Source organism: Humulus lupulus, chromosome 3 (genome assembly GCF_963169125.1).
Source record: "Humulus lupulus chromosome 3, drHumLupu1.1, whole genome shotgun sequence".
NCBI classification, from domain to species: domain Eukaryota; kingdom Viridiplantae; phylum Streptophyta; class Magnoliopsida; order Rosales; family Cannabaceae; genus Humulus; species Humulus lupulus.
The window spans coordinates 212,861,794-212,871,091 of NC_084795.1; the positions used below are offsets into that span (position 1 = coordinate 212,861,794).

The window sequence follows — 9,298 nt, forward strand, 5'->3', positions numbered from 1 at the left end:
ACCCAATCCCAATCGTTATGTCAGAATTACAACTCCGAGCTCTGTACCTTAAGAGCAAAATAAGCAGAGTTTATAGCCTACTCATCATCACAACAACGATCATCCGCATGTTAGTCGATCAGTCAGAACTGTGACTCCCAACTCCGTGCCTTGCACAGAGATTCCAAGGAATGTTCACGGAGGTACAAATTCACAGCAGGCGAGTAGGTACAAATTCACGGAGACAAAATGCCTCAGCGAATCCCCTTGCGCCATGATCAGAACCACAGGCGCATAGAACTCGGGAGATCGGGGTAGATACAAGACGAGCTAATTTAGTCTGACCTGATGGGACGAGGATAGCCTCACCGATAAGACATCCATCATCACTTGTTAGACATCCTACACCTTCAGGCCAAAAGAGAGACATTCCAGTTCATGGAGATAGTAGGAGAAATCCTCCCTCGTCACTCGACACTTGCATCCCACGAGCACGTGATGATAATCCATGTCCTCAATCTGAGTCACGGGTCATAAGTTTTGTAAATGGAAGTTACTGGATGAGGAGCCAGCGTGGAGGTAGATCTGAAAGTGACCTAAGGAATCATCTTAGTTCTAGTCTAAGTCCTCGTTCAGATTGACATCCTATCCTGCCTGACCATTTGAATTCACAAAGGAGGTATCCAACTCGCAATGATGATATGAGTTATACTCAACTTGGGCGAGGTCCGTCTATCGTATGTGACAATGGGAATGTCCCGCCTAACCAAGCTCGAACTTGGAGGGAAAACAACCTATAAAATGCGTACAATAGGGTGGGCGCTAGTGAACAGCTCTCAGCTAACTCAGAGACCAAAGATACAACCCTCCAGCGGCTAGCCTTGATGGAGGAAGAAATGTAGAAGCTCTTATTTGGAAAAGGAATTGATGATGTTTATTTTGATGAGGTGCTCGAACCTTTCGTCCCAAACATTGCAGCAGCTCTGCATCCTATTGGATTCAGCATGCTGACCATGCCTGCGTTTGATGGAAACATATATCCATTCGACCACCTCGCGATGTTCAATACGTTGATGATGGCCCACAATGTTGGGTTTGACCTAAGATGTATTTTGTTCCCCAAAACTCTGATCGGACCTGCCATACAGTGGTTCAAAAAATACAAAAAATAATCGATTAGCTTGTGGAAGAAGTTTTCTTTCGAGTTCCAGAGAGAGTTCTGAGCTTCAAAGGAAACACGTGTAAAGGTCACCTCATTGGCCAACATAAAACAACAATGAGCTAGAGACACTGATGATAGATCAAAGCTAATGGAAATGAGAACGGGAATCCTGGTAGGAGATGATTTGTGGCAAGAGCTCTAGCGAAAAGGAATTAAAAGTGTAGAAGAGTTTTTGGCCCAGGCTCAGGAATGGATAAACTTGGAGGAGGCGCAATCTGTGTCGCAGGAACTAGCCAGGTCCCTATTCCCCTTGTTGAAGCGATGAAAAATGTTGTAGCTATGGCCCAACCTGTTACCCTGAATAATCAAGCGGGAAACAATAAAAGGAAAGGGAATGGTGAGGGTGACCACGTCACGAGAACTGAGTTGACCCTCCTCCAATAGTAGGGGGAGATATAACTACTATTGTGGAGGACCTCATTTCTCAGGCACGAGCAATGGAGCCTGGAACGATATGGACCCTCCTCCAATACAGGAGCTGAAAACTCAGAACGATATGGAATTTATCTCGAAGCAACAGTTATCAAAACAACAACAGTTGGGAAAACAACCAATCCTTTTCACAGAAGAGGATGCTAGCCACATTCAGTTCCCACATATTGACCCGCTAGTGGTAACTGTTCAGCTCACCAATCGAAGAGTACAAAGGATATTGGTGGATAATGGGAGCTCAGTAAATGTGTTTTTCATGTCCACCCTAGAAAAGTTGGGATTATCCGTAACCGATATTAAGGCGACCTCAATGACACTGTATGAATTTTTAGGTGAAGGCACAACAACAATCGAACTGGTGGTCACGTTAGGGGATGATACGTGAACTGTTACTAAAATACTTGAGTTCGTCGTAATCGATTGTCCGGCTGCGTATACCACGATTTTGGGACGACCTGTGCTGATGGTTTTTGAGGCCATTACCTCGATCCGACACCTGGCATTGAAGTTTCCCTCAACTTTAGGTATATGCACTATACGAGGAGATCAGCTCACTACCTAAGAATGCTACAACATTTCCATGAAGGGAAAATCACAACCCAGGCAGCAGGCAATGGTCTTAGTTGAAGAAGGAGAGGAGTACTGGGTAATGGAAGTTACCCATGGGATAGAAGAAACTTAAGAAGGAGATAATGAGGTCGCCCTACATGATGACATTGATCCACGATTAAGTGAGGACAGGTCTGAGCTCCAAGCTGTTGAGGAGCTTGAGGAAATCAATATCGACCTAGAAAAACCTTCAAGAGTCGTAAAAGTTTTGAAAAATCATGGAGTTGAAAGGAAGAAGGAGCTGGTTGAATTCTTGAGAAAGAACCTGGACTTCTTTTTCTGGTCACACAAAAATATGATGGGAATCAGACCGAATTTAATAATGGATACTTTGAACTTGGAGAAGAATGTGCCTATAAAGTCCCAAAAATGAAGGCTTTTGGGGAGAGTACAGTTTGAAGCTTTAGAATTAGAAGTAGCTCGTCTACTCACTACTACAAAAAGGGTTTTTTAGGACTCGCGGGACGCGAGTCCTCTATTTGAGAGCCTTAAAAACTAAGGTTTTTTAGGACTCGCAATGTGAGTCCTAAAAAATTGATTTAAAAACTCGCAACGCGAGTCCTAAAAAATCTGGTTGAGTGCCTTTAATTAAGTTTTTAGGACTCGCATTGCGAGTCCTAAAAGAATGTTTTTAGAACTCGCAACGCGAGTCCTAAAAAAATGTTTTTAGAACTCGCAACGCTAGTCCTAAAAAATCTTGTTGAGTGCCTTTAATTATGTTTTTAGGACTCGCAATGCGAGTCCTAAAAAATCTAGTTAAGTGTCTTTAAGTAACTTTTTAGGACTCGCAACGCGAGTCCTAAAAAAATGTTTTTAGAACTCGCAACGCTAGTCCTAAAAAATCGGGTTGAGTGCCTTTAAGTAATTTTTTAGGACTCGCGGGTAATTTTTTAGGACTCGCTTTGCGAGTCCTAAAAAGTTAATTAATAGATCAAATACAATTTTTGATGACATAAAATGTTTTACAAATTATTATTATTATTAAATGGTATAGGATATCATAATCATAATCCTTATAGACTAGCAATGCCTCCAGCTTTATAACAGGAATAAAGCTCATGTTAAGAAGGAACTTGATTATAACAGGAATAAAAAAAACTATTTTACTTCTGAGAGTAGAACAAAGACAGACAATCAAACCATAGATCAGCTCAATGAAAATCCAATCCCTAAAGCAAAATTCCTAATACTATCTTCTTCCAATAGTCAAAATTGGTTGGTCAAGGTAGAAGTTCTTGAAGTGAGTTTGTCCCCATGCAATGTAACCTTCCAACAATCTACTTGGAGCATAAAGACTGAGACCATTTTCAGTACAACTACAAATAATCCTCTAAAGTATTAGACATTAGTAGTGACATCATAGCTTCTACAAACATTTCAAGAATAGAAACAAAAGGAATCAGTTCTATTCTAGCATTGGATTGTTTTCCCATAAAATTAGTATCAGATACTTAGTTAGAAATGCATAAATTTTGCCTATCAAAAACACCAGGCATTACTTAATGCAAGAAACTTGGTGCCTAAAACATAAATAATACCTGAGTTAGTTACTAATTAAACTGTAAATTACCTCGAAATTTATTATCTTGCGTAACAATCCCAAATGTTTCTGCAGTTTCTCGAATCATGGTACCGTTCACTCCAGTGAAAGCAAATATTTTACACTCATCAACTGAGAAAAGAAGACTTCAGTAAGAAACAAGGAAAGAGATATGGAAAATATTGAAATAACAAATACTAACTAATATGAAAAGTAGATTTGGGTTTAGACTATTTTAGTCCAAAAGTCAAGGCAGTGTGGGAATAAACAACAAATAGCTAATATATCCATACAAGGAAAGATCATGACCTAAAATAATAGCACCATGTAAATCCGCATCCAGAAGACACTGAGCCAACTGATTGTTCCTGTAATATTGAATAAAAATACCATTAAGCAACAACTTGTAAATTAGAAGCAAAACACGAAAATGTGTTGAAAGAAGATTTGAAATCTAATATAGCTGCAATACCAACCAAGGAAAATGTCTCACTCACCCACTACTTTTGAGAAGTTGGGTCATGCAACTTTTCCAAAGCTTATGCATAGGTTTAAAATTTTCAAATCTGCAATCCAGACACATATTAACAAAACGAAGAAAATAAACTTAAGAGTGAGATGTAAACTCACTTGTGAAACTCTCGAGGCAAATCAAGCGATCCATGTTTTTTATGTTGTTTCATGGACATGTGCTTTTTTGACCGCTTTGAGTGCAATCGCAAAGCTCTTAAACGAGAACCTGTAGATATACTTCGTCCTTGAACATAATTATCCAGCAGAATCCAATTGTCAATTCTTTTGTTTCTGGATCCTTGCATGTACTTATGAGCTGAATCACCATTTTGAAGAAGTTCATGCAAAATATTATCAACTTTGCTTTCTTTTCTACTAGAAATCTACATTGCACCAGGCAGAATGTCACACAGAAGCTATTAACTGCGAACTTTTTCAGTCAAAGAAAGTCCAACCGTTTTAGTTCAAAACCAATACCATACCTCCTCCACATTGGTCGTCAATAGATTCTCATGTACAGTTTGGTATGAATATTGAGCTGCACCATCATGAACTTTTTTTTTAAGGGAAACAATAGAAACCAATAATAAAAGATTGGATTCATAAAGAACAACCTTTCTTAGAAGGGGGTATAACTGTGGTAGGAGCCATAGATGAAGAACCAATACATTTAGACTCTTTTCCATATTTTATGTCCTTTTGCTGCTGAACAACAAGGTCAGCTTTTGCAGCTGCGAACCTTCGCTCTAAGGCCACCAAACTGCGTTTCATTTGATCTCATGGAGCTGTGTCACTAGACATAAGGAAGCTACAATAATAGTTTACCCTTCCAACTCACTAAACAAAGTTGAACAATTTACAAGCACTAGTTAGAAAAATTGAGAGAACCCATCAAAAACGACATTGTAGAGAAAAATTACATCAATCTTAGTTGCTTGTGTAACCATGGTTCTGTAAAGCATTTTGGCAAACACCTTCCATACATGACTTTCGTTTTTTTTAAAAATTATTGTGCTTCGATTGTACTATCTGTTCTAATTAATTAACGCATATAAAATCATCCAAAATTATATAAATATATGAAACATAACTAAATAAAACGTGTTTTTGAAAAGCTTTAAAATATTCACTAATATAGAATTAATCTTTATATATCATCATCTAGAAAATATGTGAAAAGCTATAAAATTGAAATTACACCAATAATTATGTAAACTATAGCCTGTCCACTGCACATGGAAAGTCTAGAATAGTCAAGATCACAAGTGACAACAAAATCATTTAAAAAAGGCACTAGTATGATCACAATGGTAAATATAGATATATATATATATGTACATATATATATAACATTACAAAATAACTCAACTATACTAATAAGTTGGTTCCTTTTTCGTTCGAATTAGCTAACAGAGATTTAACTATTTTTTTTCCATCAATAAAAATATCTTTGACCCCACCAAAATTATATATATATATATATTTATTTATTCCAACACCATCTTTATGATATTTCATACACAATATTTAAGGTTCATATCCCATTGAGATATTCCAAATCAAACTGTTTTTGCCATATCAAAAGTTCCACTCCAATCTTCCTATAAGATAAAGCTCTCTAAAATTGATCTTAATCTTTCTTATTTTCAACACAAAATATAAGGCCATAGCCACAAGGGAGTTGTGTCACAAACTAAGTCTAAGACTAAGATAAACAGCCACACCATAAAAAATAAGTAAGGATTCACAATCCACACACAAAAATGAATGATAAAATTCATGAAAATACTCGACTCTATCAACGAAGGGAAGAACACGTGACTTATCAATACCAGCTATTAATAATCTACAACCCATAACATAAGAGATTAAAAAAAAACATAAAAATCATTCAATTTACTGGTATGTTTCGCTGAAGCATTCCATCAAACACTTAATAAGCATTTTTTGAGTAAAGCTAAAGCTTAGTGTTGTATAAATTTGTGAATTCGAAAGACATCCAAAGGAGAAGCATCAAAACATTGATTGACTTACAAATCAAAATTGAGTGGAAAACAATGCTCAAAGTGAGCACTGCAAGGAGTCGACAGGGGAAGGCGGTGCTGGCGCCGGTGGAGGTCTCGACAGCAGTGGAAGCCTTCACGAGCGAGGAGGTCTCAAGTGTACAAGGCTGAGAAAATCTTTAGCTGCCAATTTGTTTCGAACTTGGATTTTAATAAGGGAAACAAAATTGTATCACTAAAAAAAATTCAAATGAAAAATAATGAAATTTTCAAATTACAAAATTCATTGTGAAATTTTAGAAAATATTTTTTCTCATTTTTATTCTCTACTTCTTATTAACAAAAATAAAATAAAGTCATTTACTATAATTACTTTTAAATTTTCAATCAAAGTCTATAGCTATTTTACCTTGAGTCCTAGCCGAGAACTTGCCGGAGCCGAGAGAACACAGCCCGTCGAGCGCCGCCGAGAATGGTGGAACCGAGAACCCAGCGCCGTTCACCACTGTCACTTCCGTCAAGCGCCGTTCACCACTTGCTGCCGTTCATCTCCTTCAGCCGTTCAGCAGCCTTGGTCCGTTCAGCAGATTTAGCAGCCGTGGGTTTTTGGTTTTGAGTAATAAAATCCCCCAATTTGTATAGATTTTAAGTATGTAACCCTATATTTCGAAATGTATATGGTTGTTTTAAGTGTTTTACGTAAAATATTTAAGGGCTTGTTTTGGGAGTCCTTAATACTTTTTTAGGACTCACAAGCGAGTCCTAAAAAAGTATTAAGGACTCCCAAAGCATGCCCTTAAATTTATTAATAAGTAAGACACTTTTTTTTCGCCCAGATTTTTGAGGACTCGCAGATTCTTTTAGGACTCTCATTGCGAGTCCTAAAAGAGTATTAAGGACTCCCAAAGCAAGTCCTTAAACATATTAAGTAAAACACTTATTTTTATAACCCAGATTTTTTTAGGACTCGCATTTTTTTTAGGACACTCATTGCGAGTCCTAAATTGTGTTTTTTTAGGACTCTCAATGAGTGTCCTAAAAACTTCATAAATATTTTTAAGGACTTGCATTTATGTGCGTGTCCTAAAAACGTGTCCCGTAAAGGGTATTTTGTAGTAGTGACTTAAATGCAGATTTATCATGGAAGAAAAATATCCGATATGGGTTGCTAACCTTGTTCTGGTACCGAAGCCAAACGGGAAGCACAGAACATGCATTCACTTCTCTGATCTCAACAAGGCCTGTCCTAAGGACTATTTCCCATTACCCAGAATCGATCAGTTGGTAGAAGCCACAGCCAGTCACGAGCTCATGTCTTTCATGGACGCATATTATGGATATAACCAAATCGCGATGAACCCTGAAAACCAATAGCATACCAACTTCATGACTGAGAATCACGTATACTGCTTCAAAATTATGCCATTCGGGCTGAATAACACTTGTGCAACATTCCAATGATTAGTAAACAAAATGTACATTAACAAGATCAGAAAAAACATGGAGGTGTATGTCGATGATATGCTCATTAAATCAAAGACTGTCAGTAACCATGTGTCCGACTTGGAAGAGTGTTTTGGGGTACCAATGAGGTACGACATCAAGTTAAATCCTCATAAATGCACTTTTTGAGTTTCTTCGGGAAAGTTTATGGGGTTTATAGTCACACAAGGAGGGTAGAGACAAATCCAGAGAAAATCATATCGTTATTAGAAATGTCTTCGCCTAGGTCGTGTAAGGAAGTACAAAGTTTAATTGGAAAAGTGGCGGCCCTAAACCATTTCTTTTCAAAATCCACTGACAAGTGTTTCCCATTTTACAACATGGTCAGAGGAAACAAAATGTTTGAGTGGACTGAAGAATGTGAACAGGCATTTCATGACCTGAAAGCTCACCTGGCTGAACCCCCCATACTATAAAAATCGGTGTTTGGAGAATGTTTGTTTCTATATCTGGCTGTGACAGAAAATGCGGTCAGTGTTGTGTTAGTTTGAGAGGAAAATCTGGTGGATAAACAATTGTACTATGTAAGTAAAAGACTTCTTGGAGCTAAGTCCTGATATCCATTAATAGAAAATCGGGCATTTTGTCTTATTTTGGCTTTAAGGAAGCTCAGACCATACTTGCAGTCCTAGACAATCCATGTCTTAACCGACCAACCGTTATGGCATGTGTTTACAAAATCCTGAAACGTCGGGACGTTTACTAAAGGGGGCATCGAACTCAGCCAGTTCAAGATATTATATATGCCATGCAAAATGATCAAGAGTCAATCCCTCATTGATTTCATGGCCGAGTTAGGTTTTCAGGACTAGCCGATGAGAGAATCAGTGCAGGAGTTGTGGAAAATATTCGTTGATGGATCCTTTAACAAAAATGGATCAAGAGTTAGGATAATTTTAATCTCACATGAAGGGCATCGATTCCATACAGCTCTCAGGTTCGGGTTTGAAGGATCCAACGTTATAGTGATTCCCAGCTCGTGGTAAATCAAATATTAGAGGAGTATAAAGTTAGGAAACTTATGAGAGCGGTTGAAGTATTGGTGATTGCAGTTCTTGAACCCATTTGACATAAAGAACTGGTCTTTATAGTCATTTTGGTGGTTGGGGAGGTCAATGACTGAGGCCGTGCTGGGGAAATGAGTAAAGTAATAGAAGCTGTCACCTCGCCCTTCTTGATCAGGACTGGGCTTGAGGAAGAAGAAGTACATAATATCAGCCAAAGTGGGGACCTCTGACTCGTGCCTCAAGAATAAATATTTTAACCCCTCCAAAAGTCGATGCATTTTTGGGCGGAGTTGGAATAGAGCCAGTTTGACGTATTTTTTAGAAAGGTACGAAGTACTGTTCTAAGGGGAGGAAAGCACTTGTCTTCAGGTTCTCATCACTTTAAGCCCCAAAGTCATCTAAAAGTGGGGAGCATCTCCGCTTTCCATCCAACGGAGGTCAGACAATAAGGCTATCAATCCCCATCTCGATCCCATGGCTCAGCAGTATC

The 9,298-nt window shown here is 38.2% G+C and overlaps 1 long non-coding RNA gene across 1 annotated transcript; it reads right to left on the reverse strand.

The window, feature by feature from the left end:
• Nucleotides 1-4,914: 4,914 nt before the first annotated feature.
• LOC133821514 (uncharacterized) lies at nucleotides 4,915-6,969 on the reverse strand. The gene is made up of 3 exons (XR_009887636.1): nucleotides 6,708-6,969; nucleotides 6,330-6,481; nucleotides 4,915-5,132 (listed from the first exon to the last, which is right to left on the reverse strand). It is a non-coding gene; the product is annotated as an uncharacterized LOC133821514 (long non-coding RNA).
• Between the last annotated feature and the right edge of the window lie 2,329 nt (nucleotides 6,970-9,298).